A 14,805-nucleotide genomic window follows, 5' to 3' on the forward strand; every position below is an offset into this window, starting at 1 on the left:
CCTGTCGACTTATACATAGCTTCTCCAAAAAACTTGCAGTTGTCCAAATCAACGTCGTCCTTCCGATAAAATATGCTATCATTCTTACACGCTGATCTTCTCACCAAGTAAACCCAAATCTCTTATGAACTTCTTAGTACTATAGTAATCCATGGGGAGAGTGTAATCGTGGGCCAATTTATGAGCAGCCTTCTGGGATATACGATCATATATATGCTGAGAAATATGGCTCTCGATCTTGAATTCACCAACTCAGCAACAAACCTAATTGAGATTGGGTGCAACCGCTCCAGAACGGCCGCTTTGCAGCATGCACTACATTCTGAAACCGATCTGCCAGCCCAAACACATAATCATAAAGGACCCCACCATAATATAAACGAGGCACTGCCTTAGTAGGACAGAACCTCGTATCATTATCACGCACAACATCCTAGTTATAATTAGCAGACCTGAAGTCGGCCTGGTGGCCGAAAATCATCCTCTACGCTGCATCATCCAAGTGCGCCACCTCATGAGAAACAGAAGTTTGCTCCTTCTGCAAAGGGGCCTTGATGACGGCCTCAAAATACTCGTGCACCCTCTCCTCGCCATGAGAAGTGCAATTATAATACTCTGGCGTAAAACCATTCATATACAAATCAAAATTTAAGTCGTCCGTGGTTCTAAAAGAATCATTTTTGCACTTCTGATAAGGAAACTTAATTATCTCACCATCAATATATGCATGTTGAGATTTGACCCATTGTATAAATATAGAACACCATCCTCAAACTATGGATTAAAACCCACCCTACTGGGCTGGTTGTTTTCATACTTTCATCTCCTCAACTATCTTAATATGATCATGGTTCCTACACACGCACACACACACATATATACATATATCATTATAACGTTAGATTTAATTGACAAAATTACAACAAATATAATCAATTGAAAAATAAAGGTTTAAAGTTATTACCTGATCAAAATAACTTCAAATATCAACGAAAATTCAAGAGAGATTAACTGAACAAGAGTATAAGAATATTAGTGGGATAGTGACAGATCAAGAAATTCCAGAGAGATTCAAGAAATACAGAGAAATAAGAAGAATGAAAGAAAATAATGAAATAAAATGGAAAGAGAGGAACACGTATATATATAGAAAAATTTGGAACGGTTACTAGAACACATATTTAGCCGTTAAAAGTAGCCATTATTTTGCAATTTAAATGGTCATTGCAATGGAATTAAGAATGGTTTTTCGACCGTTAAATTATAGTCGTTGTACTTTATTTGGAACTATCTTAGTAATACACTATTTAATAAAACAATAAAATCGTTCCAAATTGCACCAGTTGTTGGGACGATCATTGTAACACATTCCATTTTAATTAAAACTCATAATTAGGATGTTTTTTTACTTAATTGCTTAGGTGCGTACTAAAAATCGTTCCAAATTGTACCTCATTGTGGAATACGTTTACTAACCGTCATTTTTTGAACATCAGTTATCTCACATATAGGAACGTTCAATGTAAGACTGCCCCTAATTCTAATATTATGTTTCAAACAGAATTCCAACCATCTACTATTACTATATTCAAACTGTCTTTGGAACAACATTTATAACTATTTATTTGGAACACATTTTGGCACGCTTTGCCAATTTCAAAAATTTAATCCATGAAAAATGGTGATCATGACGTTATCTATCAGGTTGTATTCCTATTGTGTTCCAATACCCATCTCAATATAAAACGGAATTTGGAACGGTCTACTGATACGTGCAAAATCCCGCCTTTTTTTGTAGTGTATTTTATTTAAATTGTTGCAACACTATAGATATTCCGACTTTGGACACAATTTAACGTGTCATAAATACACTCATATTCCTATTAAAGTTGTGTTTAGTTGTCGTTGATGTTGAATTTTATTTTTTGTTCTGCTTTAAATACATTCATTTTTCTTTATGCATCCATACACACATCACACTCACACTAACACACTCACATACATAATAAATCACCCTACGATTGCTTACTTACCCTCTTGTCTTTGTATCCTCCATTTTATATCATTTGTGTGTCTCTCCCCCCTCCCTTCACATACTCCAAAGTATTCTTTGTGCACACAAGAGAAGATGGAGCAAAACTCAAATAAAGGGAGAAATGTAGATCTTTATTCAACGATTCAACTTGATTCACCTTCCGATTCGATTTTACAGTTTTTTACAAAATCTAAAATATATTTAATTTTACCTTGTAGATGGAAACTATACTTGAGAGAGATAACTTTTATGGTGGTTGGAAAGTTAATGGTGTGCTCTTTCCGAAGCCACTTAATTTCAATTTTTCGGTACTACTTCTGCCTTCCCCTCCACCACCACCTTCCCGACAAGTACCTCCAAGAGAACTACCCATAGAGGCAACACCACAAGAACCCATTACATAGAGCACCAATCTCAGCGGAGATTGAATCATCGAGCCGCTGCCTTCCTAACTCTCTTCTGCCTGCTGTTATGCCAAAGTCCCTTGATCAAAATTAAGTTTTCACACATAGAATTGCAGGGAAGAAGGCTGCATGTCATGGTCATCAAACCTGCACATCAACATTGCATTTTCAAACATAGAATTGCACAGAAGAATGTACAGTAAAATTTGAAGATTTGCAAAGTTTGAAGACATTAGAATGAGTGCTCACCGGAGTCTAGTAAATCACACGGTACATAATGAATGTGGCAATGTAATTTATAGATCGGATGGTTTTGTTGACCTTTTCGTGGAAATTAAACTAAGAAAAAGAAATTTCAGTTAGAAAATTAATGCAAGTGAATTATGTATTTTGGAACGTAAGTAATTACGACTCGTGTTAACGAGCAGATAGATCCTTATAGAGAAATATTCATCTTATAAATCCAATAACTAATATTTTAAGAAAATAATATTAACAAATTAATATATAGTTAAGGAGACCCATGCGATTATTTTAATTAATGTATCTTCTGAATCTACTTAATTAAGAAATCCGTGCGGTATATTTACTAATGTACTTTTTGTATCTACTCAATTGAATGACACATGTAGTTATATTAATTAATATATAACATTTTTAGTTTTTGTGGTTCCTGTGCGTTCTCTAACCTCAATAATCCATCTCCCCTCGAGTTGTTCTTTAATTGACAATGGATACTTGCTTCTATCTCTGTATAGACTTCTTCAGTAACCGGGAAGACCACCCTTTGCAAAAGCTGGATTTCTTTGGCTTCCATCTTTCTTCTATTCAAACACTCATTTAGTAATAAAACATAATATGTGGTCTTCCCTGTTGCAATCTTTAATGCAAGAAAAAAAGAATATAAATAAGGTCATACTAATTTTTCGTATTTCATATTCAAATTAAACGTGTAATACAAGTGCAAGGTTCTTTTCTTTTATTAGAATTGCTTCTTTCAAGATTTTCTTATAGTGGATATAAGCAAAGTATGATTCATAGAGAAGAAACTAAAGAGGATATCCTTCGGTTTGTTGAATTCTTATATCAAGAGGTAATTCAAGACAAGCTATAAATAAACATAATACTTTAAATAACTCTGGTCTTAAAATAAAAACTATTATACTGATTTTTGACATCGTCAAATTTATTAGTTTGGTTGAATCTTTAACAACTTATCTGACAATTTAGCTTGTATATAAATTTCATTTGGATGCCATCATTAATATTCACCCACATATTAAAGAAAAAAAAGGGAGAGAGAGAAATAGAGAGAGAGAGTCAGAGAGAGATAAAAGAATATATCAAATCTTGTAACTGCCCCCCCCCCACCAACACGGCAATTTTGATTGTTTTTTTTTTTTGGAAAAGTTTTATTTCAAAATTCAAAGGAAAAGCAAAAGGAATTGTGTTCCACTTACAAGATTTAACAATTATTAGTTTTAAATTAGTACATTTTATAAAATTTATACTTAAAATAAAAGATCTGAATAGATGAAGAAGAACGGAGATCAGACCTTTTTTTTTTTTGAGAAAAAAAATGAAAGAAAGAAGGAAAGATCTGCCATACCTGTTGGACTCTTGGAGGCACTTATGAAATAAGATCTGCCAATTAAAATTGAGTGGTTCCGGAAATAGCAGACCATTAACTCTTCCACAACCATAGAAGTTATCTCTCTCAAGTATTATCTACAAGGTGAAAAATTAACAATTGTGAGAGCTTATACAAATCTATAAAATAAAATCTAAAGTTGAATTCAGTTGAATTATTGAGTAAAGATCTACATTGCTTGCTTCATCTTAGACGTCCTCCATCTTTTCTTCTGTGTACAAAGAGTTCTTGGAAGGATGTCTGTGTGTGTGGGAGAGAGAGAGAGAGATAGTGTGTGTGTGTGTGAGAGAGAGAGAGAGAGAATAGGAATGAAAGAAACAACGACAAGAGGGTGACCAAGTAATTGATAGATAATAAACTATGTATCTGTATGGGGGGGGGGGGTAAATTTATAGAGTGAATTTAATTGAGACAATTCTCAAAATATTATTTAATGATATTTATACTAACTTATATAAGATATTTTCATGACAAACAGTCAGGTTGATGCCACATCAATACGTCGTATTGACGTAGCACTATCTTCACAAACTGGTCCTTGAATAAATGGTTAGAATAAAAATTATTAATTTCAAAAGATTTAACCCCCATCCCCTCCCCCCCAAAATCAAAATCATTTTGAATAGATTTGAATATTTATGGGGGAAAAAGATTCGAATAGTCCTCTATTTATGTTCCGAAATCATTTTGATCCTTTAATTTTGACAATATTAGGTTTACTCCTATATCTTTCCATTTTGCTTAGATTCGGTCCTTCAGTCAATTGAATGACCATTTTGCCCTTTTTGGTAATAAAGCCTAATAGTCCATTTTATTGCTCTAAAAACGGCCTAACATGCATCCAAAATAAATTAAGTTCTCATAAATTCGTACCTTTTACCGACCGTCTTGTTTCCAGGTATTCCAAGTCCTCAATTTTACGAACTCCCTCCAACCACACTACCGCAACAAATGGTTCACAGGTACTTGGCTCCTTCAACAATCCTATTTCGTTTCTTACCTTAGGACCTAGAAGACACTCCAATATAGGGACTTAATAGAATTTTGGACAATAAATTGGATAGAAGCCTTACTTTTATTGATGAAATATATAGAATATTACTTACATATTATTCCTCTACTGGATGAGATAAGTGTTCAGTCTCTCAGAGGATAGAAGACTTGACTTGTTGGGAAAACCTCCATAAACTAGAAAATTTATAATACAAACACTCAGAATCGAAAATATTATGCTTTGAAGTGTTGGACAGAATTTTTTCTGACGATCCCCTTCTTCTTTATTGCACCCTATTTATAGGCGTCCGCAGACAAAAATTACAGAAAAAAATATTATAATTTAGAACTATATTTTAATTTTAGCAAAAATATGTTTTAATTTCCAGAAAATATATTATATAAAAGTTTTATAATTTCCAAAAATTATATTTTCATTTTATAAAAATATATTTTTAAATAATTTAGAAAACTATATTTTAATTTAAAAAAAAAATATATGTTTAATTTCATGTGCTATATATTTTAGACAATTTTATAATTTCAAAAAAAATATATTTTAATATAAAAAAAATATGATATATTTTCAAAAATAATTTCTGAAACTAACTTTTAAGAATCTGTTTATGAAAATATTTTCAAAAAATTTTTCGCAAATTTTTAACCGAAATTTTATTTTCAGAAATGGGAGACATCCATTTCAGAAAAATGGGAGGGAAACTATTTTGAAAATATTTTCAATTATATTTCTGAATATATTTTCAGTTATATTTTTTAATTTATTTTTAGAAATATATAAAAAAAAGAAAGGGGAAAGAAAAACTGAAGAAGAAAACTCACCAGGAGGCGAACGGCCAAAGAGGCAAACAGACAGAGGAAGCGGGCGGTGGACGAGGGACGGCGGAATGCGACTGCGGGAGGCGAATGGGAAGAGAGAGAGAGAGAGAGAGTGGAGTGGGGGGTGATCGAGGGAGAAAAGAAAAAATTTGTTTAGAATCAAATATATATTAACTTTTGGAACGGGCTTAGAAATGGACTTTTATAACTATAACATTCCTAAGTCCGCTCCAAAATAAGACAAACGACATCATTTCATGTGCTAAATGGATTTTGAGTGAATATTTGGCACGGTCACTTATTGAAATACTTGTTACTAAAATCGTTCCAGCATCTCAGACGATGTCATTCTAGTGTATATTTTGAAAGATCATTCCTATACTTGTATTGACCGTTCCAATACAAGTGTCAAAATTAATTTATTTTATTACAAAAATTTAAAAATGTAGAAAAAATCGTTCCTGACATGTTAATGATCAAAGTAAAAGTTGACCATAAATTTATGTAGACCATTCACACATATAATTCTTGTTGACATATTGATACATGTTCAACAGATTAAGTAAATTTATATATCCAATATTGTTAGTAGCCTCTTCTACTGTTATATTGTCTCGCCTAATCAGAAAGTTAAAATTTTAATCAGACCGCTGGATATGATTGAATCGAAAAATATTACATTTGATAAGTTTTGGAACTTTTTGTTATAGGGATACTGAGTTGTAGTATCTAATTTACAATCAATGAGGTCAAAAACGATGCAACTATCAGTCAGACCACGTGATTTTACATCAGAATGTATAATATTTATATGAGTTTAAGTTTGAAATTAATCGAGCTCATGAATGTGGAGATATCGTAAGCGGAATGTGAACTAGGAATAATTTGTGCCTTTTAGGAACGCTTTTGCTTTAATTATAGGTACGGTTTTATTCATATTATGTAGTGAACGATTTCATTATACTTTTAGGAACGATTTAATATAAATTTAATTTAGGAGAAGTCAAATATTCAACGACAGTTCCTAATATTGAATTTCCCTCCACTTTTCCTATGGCGCCAATTGAAAATTGTCTGAAGCTCTTATAGGAACATTCAATTTATCATGACCTTTTCTAAATTATGAATTTTTCTCTTTTCTTGAATAATTTTATAATTGTTTCGTGAATGATATTTATTTATTTGCCGGTTCTTAATGTTACATTTGATTATATGCGTGTACAATGAGGAACGGTTACAATAGGAACAATTTTTGTATCGATCGTGGATATTTGAAATGGGTTAGGAACGGTTTTCTCTATTTATAACTGTTCCTGAATAGAACAGATATTTTTAAAAAAAAATATTTAATGAATCAGTAATTTATACAAGGATTATTTGCAAATATCTGATTACAGAAACACTGAACATTCAAATTGTAATTATTGTCCTCTTTAGTCTCGTAATCATTGTCAAAGCTATCTTCGTTAGACTCATCATCAGATTCACAAGTCCCCAATTAGGATGTACCTACTCATTGTTGATTAGCAACATAAAGCTCAACAACTAATTGTATACCATTTGGGGTCATGCAGGTCATAATTATGGTTATCCATCGCAACTTGTGGAGTAGGTATTATCTCATCCTCTTGAAATGCAACTTCGGTCCATCCTCAATGACTCTTCTAGCTTTTGATTTGCAGACAGCTAACCAGTCGACTTTGTGTGACTTCATGCTAGGGTATTCTGTGTAATAGACTTGTATTGCTTGTTGTGCATGGATGAATAGTTCGTTACTTTGATATACTTTCTTGAAGTTTACATTAGCGAAGTGGTAATGAGGATACCTTCATACCTCTCATGGGATCAACTCAACGACATGTAAACAGAATAATTTGCATGTTTGTAATAAGTGGGTAATGTAACTGATTATCTCTTTGAGAATTCCGTAGAAGTCATAGTCTGTGTCTGTATATGATGAGCTTTTGAGACAGACCCCACAGTTCATAGTAGAGTTGCTTACGCTATGAAGTTCAGTGTGGAAATTGTAACCATTCACAAAGTAATACATGAATATTGTGATCTCAGTTGTAGGACCCCAACAATGCGATTTCAAAAGCTCTTCGTTTGGTGTAATTTAATTCAGATTCACCTGTGTTGCACATATTAGAGAATAATATATTGGCAAATTACAGTTGTAACACAATTGTAAAGGCACAATTCATAAGACACAACTTACACGACATTTGAAGCAATCCTTGAATTGAGTAGCTACTAGCTCCTCGACAATGGGGTCCTACAAATGGTAATGCTCGTAAAGTTCATTCAAAAAGGACCTGTTCACATACATATCAATACATAGGTTAAAGTCTAAAATAACAATATGAATAAATTATATCGGTTTCTTTAGACGTAGTCGTAGTATGACGTGACTACTTCACCGTTGGTTGATATGTACATTCGATTATGTAACGTTCTGATCCACTAAGACATCTCTTATTTGATGCCCCACTACCTCGGCTCGGATAGTTGAAAATAGACGATTGGATACAAGTTCGTTCATATAGAGGTCGTCATTCTACTTGGTCCGTTCCTGTTTCGTTTGCAAAGAATCTAAGACTTTATATCTATCAGGTTTTGAATATATTGTCAAACACATTCTTTTCAATGTGCATGACATCAAGATTATGTCTTATTAGATGCGTCGACCAGTACTCGAGTTCCCAGAAGATGTTTTCTTTGTCGACTTATGCTCGCTACCGTACCCATCTAGGAGTGATAATGGCACTTCAACCGTAGACCTGAAATCGTCACCCAATCAAGGATCTGTCCTCCCGTCAATCTTGGTCTTGCAACATTCCTTTGTACTCAGTTCTTAGTGAATACTTTCTTGTTCCTATGGTATGAATGGTCCGAGGGGAGGAAGTGTTAGTGGCAGTCAAACTAGCACCCCTTCCTACAATTTTGCGGGTAGAATTCACGTGTCTTACATACAAATTAGACACCCTATAACACTAATGGAACTCTATCCAAATGTCATCCCATAAATGGATAGGTCGTTCATAATCCACATCAACATGGTGCGCATTAGGAATGTCTCATGCTTTGCACTGTCATGCATCAATACACCCACATGCCACAAATTCTACAAGTCCTTGATTAGCTGCTCCAGGTTAACATCAAAGAGACATTTTGGAATGGAAGGACCGGGGATCACCATCGTCAAGAACGTATACTCAGAATGTTAGAATAGGTTACCAGAAAGCTAATTGGATTGGCGATTTTGGGAACAATTTAGGAATGTTTATGAATGTGATATTATCTTGATAAATGTAGTAAGTTCATCTGTACCACCATGTGTTTATTGTGCTTACTATTTACGTTGAACGGTGTTTTAACATCACAATAAATGGCCATAAACCTAAATAACTCATGTAGGTAGGCTGCGTATTCGATGACAGCTATGAAACCAACTTCCAAGGGTTGGTCTGAAATGTTCCATGTCGAGGACCTCGAGACTGGTCATTGAGAGTCCTAAAGAGACTTACACTAAGTATCGCATTCATTGGTTGAGTGTCGTGTTTCATCAACGACAGACATGGGATGTCTAATAAGTTTAGTCGATTAGTTGACAAGGTTGTTAACTGATTGAACCGACTCACGAGAATCATCATATGGAAGTTTTGGAGGTTTGGTTGGTATGACTTGAATTCTCGGTTCCGATAATATATGATTAGTTCTTGGACTTGTGGAATCATGGCAGCCACATGCATAGGAGAGCAATATCTTGGATCTGGCGAGATATGGCTGTACCTCCAATATGGTCGTTATAAGCGTTGTCCAGTGTAGACGGAGTATGTAATGGGGACGGTGGATTTAATGATAGAATTCGTCCCCTATCAGTATATAATGGATATATTTTCTATGCGCTTCGAGATATTTAGACTCTCTAAATCTATTGCCATAGCGATTAGTCGAATAGGAAATGGTTTCGTTTGTCGAACAATAGAGTAAATGCATTTCAAGTTTTCAGCATAGTTGCCTTGTCTAGGATGGGAACTGATGCCCAATTCCATGCCCTAGTCTAAGGCTGGAAGATGGTCGACGGAACGATTGAACCTGTTTAGAACTTGAGAGCCTAAATATTTACGCCAACATTCACCTAGTCTCTAGTGTTGTGGGCCATTGCAAGACGGTCACCCATGGTGATGGGCGTTTTCGGTTAATGGTTAATTAAAAATAATTAAGTAAATTAGATTTAATTATTTATTTATGTTGGATACAATACCCAAGTCTAGCTGAGGGTGAACCTAAAGAGTCATACACAAATCACTAAGGAATTGGTAGAATTAATTTTGAATTAATTCGAGAAGAAAAAAATTAATTTAATTGGATTAAATTAATTCAAGGAGAAGGTATAAATCATTGGATCATTTATTTATAATCCATTTGACGAATAACTAAAAATTAATTACTTGAATTAATTAACTTTTGGACTTATCATCTTTAAATTAATTAGATTTGACTTAATTAATTGATTGCATCAATTAATTAGTATTCGGGCTTAGATTTATTTTATTGAATTAAATGAATCGTTGGACTCATTTGAGCTAAAATTAATTTAATTAATCATTGTACAATGGACTTTGGTTGGGAATGATTTAATTTGATTAAATCAAGTTTGGTGTATACTTAAAGTCCAAGCCCAATTGAAGGAGGGACCAAGTTAAGAAGGAGTTGAAACTCCTCGCCATGATGAACATAATGGAGTAGTTATTTCGTCATGGTTGAAGGTTATATCCATGAGTGTGTATAGGTTACCTTGGAGGCAAATTGGTAGTTATTAAATTTTGAATTCAATTGTACGTAATATACAAAACTACACACAAATCCTTACACATGAGCCACCTATTTTACTCCTTTTCTCTCTCTCAAAATATTCTCCTTTTGTTCTATATTGAATTTATACAAAACTAAAAAGTAGTGTTTGTTTGGAGTTATTTTTCTTCTTATTCTTTTTTCTATCTAACAATAAAAAAAGAACTATATCTATTCCATAGCGTGGTGTGGACAAATTAGAGGGGTTCTAATTGGAATTATAAAGTGAACAGAAGAGGAACAAAATGGAAAACAACGCACATTGTTGCTCATCCAAAGAAACAAAAGGTAAAGTTTTATATTACATTTTTGTGCCTTTTGTTTCATCCTCTAGCCACATGTCTAGCATGCTTATATATTTATTATTATTCTTTTACCAAAAACCTAATTCGCAAAAATTTTAAAGGGAACACCCTTTTGAACCGTTTTAATTTTTATTTCACGCTTCCGCGCGTTCCCGGGTCATACCAATTCTTTCAATGGTATCGAATTACGTTTCGGTGTTTTCACTTTAGGATTAACATGTTATTATGTGTTGCGCATGAAGAACGTGTTTAATTTATTTTTTAAAAACACGTTTTATGTCTTTGAAGCATGGTTATGTCTTTAAAAAATTTGTAATAGTTTTGCTTTTAAAATATATATGCATTTTTTGAAAAATTGAATTTTCTATATATGTATGATTTTATTTTAGTTCATAATTATAGAAATTTAAAAAAAATTGAAAAATAGAGTAGTACAGCCCTTGTTACCTTGCCGGCTGGTCACTGCCTAGCAGGATAGCGCTTGGGCGCTGGGCGTGCAAGGCCGATAGCAGACAACCGTGTGCGGTTTCGAACAACTGGCCGTTTTGTGTCATTTTTTCCAAAAAAGTGAATTTTTCTGATTTTTGCAATTTTTTTGAAATTATTAATTTTGGCTAATTTTAATTTTAGTTTAATTGGATATTTCTAAAATTAAATTGTGCTATAAATTAATTAGGAAATTAATTGTACATTGAATGCATGGATGATATCCCTTTTTAATTACATTATTAGTATGTTATTTTCTGCATTTAATTATATTTTTGGTATTTGATATTCGATATCTATTGTTAAATACATGGATTGTATTTATTTGTTTAGCATGTTTATATATTATGTAAATGTATTAATTATTATTCATTGGATAAACAATGGGAATGATGACAAAGCTCATTGGCTGAATGCAAGTTTTACTTTTATGTTGGGTGAGGCCTGCGTGTCTCTTTGTTTTAATTTCTTCTTTTGTTTTTAGCCTTGAAATAATAAGGCTTTTTTTCTTCCTCCTTTCGTACTCTCCCCAACTTTTGATTAAGGTTTCGAACTGCAGTTGTAATGACTGTAGTTAGGAATTTGAGGTTTCATTTATATTGAATAATGTAAACTTCCAAGGAGATGAAGGCCTAGGCTTGTTAGACGAAAGAAGAACAAAGAGAAAGGCCTTTCAGAATGATAATGGATTACTATTTTGTAATACTTAGGCCACACCCTAAATTGACCATAGATTCACTGAGAGCTCAGTGAGGCACTTAGGATTGGGCTTGATCATCCAACAGGGGCATGCTAAACTTGTTTTTGCATGTGGTATATGTTTTAATATTTGAAGTATGATGTGTTTGGAATGATTTGTTTATACTCAATGATTAAAACTAATGCATTAAAAAATCTCGTAATGATGAGGTATAGGTTACTACAATCTTAATCTCACTTAGATGGTCCAAGTTAAATATTAGGCCCATAATGGATTAAAACTCAAATGGTTTGATTAAATCCAAGCCTCCCATCCACAGCAATGTGGTGTGGATGTTATTTTCACTGTTTCGTGGTGTCACGAGTCGTGGCATGTTTGGAATGGAAGAAAGCTACACTTTTGTTATAAACAAATGGAATATACTCCCGTTTCCATGTCTAACGAGTCGTGGGGGGCGGCAGTTGCGATATTTGTTTGGTTGATGGGTCGGGCCTATTATTGAGTAGCGTGATTCGCTTGGATTCCTCAAGATTACATGAAAAAGCAAGGCAAAATAACTCGGGGATCTCATTCGAGTAGAATGGTATAGGTTACCTCACATAAATCCTTTTTTCGTGTGAATCGTAAAAGTAGGGCATCGAGAATTGCGTTTGTGGACTGCAAGCCCACTAGGAAATGATTTCTTAGAAACCCCACTTGAGAATGATTGGTTTTCTAAAGAAAAAGTAGGATGGGTTAATGACTAAAGACCTTGTCCTCGACTTGATATTTAATATTACAATAATCTACTAAATTTCTGTTTACATTTGATGTATATGTCTAAGAACCCTCCACTGCAATTCTTGAATCTAACAGATTTAACTGAACAAACTACAATGATTGGCTGCGAAATCTTAGGATTGTCCTAGATTTTGAGACAAGGCCTATGTTCTGGATAGGTCTCTTCCTCGGGCCTTCGTGAAAGGGTCCACATGCGAAGAACGTTTGATGTTCGAGAAGTAGCATGAGGACAACCGGAAGGTTCACAATATCATACTCGGGTCAATGACCAATGACATCCAAAAATAGTACGATAGGCATGATGATGTCCAATTGATAACGCTCCGCATGAGCCAGGTTTATGCGGTTCCGAACTGGCATATTAGATATGCTGTGGCAAAAGCATTTTTTGGTGCCAAGATGAGTAAAGGGTCTTCTATACAGGAGCATGAGGTTAAGATGCTATTCCTTGTGGAGAAGCTCAAGGACCTCAAGGTTGACCTTGAAAAAGAGACGTACATTAATGTGATCCTTCAGTCTCTTCCTGCCTCTTTTGACCCATTTATCGTGAATTATAACATGAATGGGTTTGAAAAAAACCTTCATGAGCAGATAAATATATTGGTCCAGTACGAGGCAACGATTAAAAGTCTACATCGTCGGTATTGATTGGGGAGACGCCGACCTTAGAAGTGAAAGGCAAAGGGGCCGAACGGTGGAGGAGGAAGAATGGTAAGATAAAATTCAACATCAACGACAACTAAACACAACTTTAATAGGGAATATGAATGTATTTATGAAGGATTTTCACAAAGAAAAGAAAGAGGTTTAATAGTATCTAGAATTGTGTAATATAGAGCAACTTTTCTCTGAGTTTTAAAGATGCGAGCAATAATTTGAATATATTTTTGAGATATTGGAAGTTGCTTAAATTTTTTTTTTTTTATTAAGTTGTACTTTATTGATATCCACTACAGGTAAATCATGAAAGAAACAATTCTGATGAAAAAATAGTGGACCTTGCACTTATATTGCACAAATAATTTGAATTTAGAAAAGAAAAAGATTTTTATCTTCTAGCATATTGCTACACATAAAAAATGGGGATAATAACGTCATTATCAAGTTCTGTTTCTACTGTGTTCCAAAATACCCATTTTAATATGAAATGGGCTTTGAAATGGCCTGCTGATACGTGCCAAATCCCGCCTTTTTTTTGTAGTGTACGTTATTTAAATTGTTGCAACACTGTAAATATTTCAAATTTAGACACAATTTCATGTGTCCTAAATACACTCATATTCCCTATTAATGTTGTGTTTAGTTGTCGTTGATGTTGAATTTTATTTTTTGTTCTTAAATTCATTCATCATATTCACACTTAATGTATTTACACACATACACTCACACTCACACTCACACTCACATACGTAATAAATCACCCAACGATTGCTTACTCACCCTGTTGTCCAATAATGGGAGAAATGTAGATCTTTATTCAACGATTCAACTTCATTCACCTTTCAATTCTATTTTACAGTTTTTAACAAAATCTAACATATATCTCATTTCACCTTGTAGATGGAAACTATAATTGAGAGAGATAACTTTTATTGTTGTTGGAGAGTTAATGTGTGCCCTTTTCGGAGCCACTTGATTTAAATTTTCCAGCACAACCTCCGCCTTCACCTCCACCACTTCCCCTCCACCACCATCATTCCTACAAGTACCTCCAATATTACAACAGGCATGGCAGATATTCCTTTCTTTCTTGATTT

General features: G+C 33.8%; 1 long non-coding RNA gene across 1 annotated transcript; it reads right to left on the reverse strand.

Annotated features, from left to right (window-relative positions):
• Positions 1-2,159: 2,159 nt before the first annotated feature.
• Positions 2,160-4,429, reverse strand: LOC105178799 (uncharacterized). Its single transcript, XR_016064942.1, has 3 exons — positions 4,264-4,429; positions 4,049-4,167; positions 2,160-2,586 (listed from the first exon to the last, which is right to left on the reverse strand). It is a non-coding gene; the product is annotated as an uncharacterized LOC105178799 (long non-coding RNA).
• Between the last annotated feature and the right edge of the window lie 10,376 nt (positions 4,430-14,805).

This window comes from Sesamum indicum, linkage group LG3 (assembly GCF_026168435.1).
Source record: "Sesamum indicum cultivar Baizhima isolate 11 linkage group LG3, ASM2616843v1, whole genome shotgun sequence".
Classification (NCBI taxonomy): Eukaryota; Viridiplantae; Streptophyta; class Magnoliopsida; order Lamiales; family Pedaliaceae; genus Sesamum; species Sesamum indicum.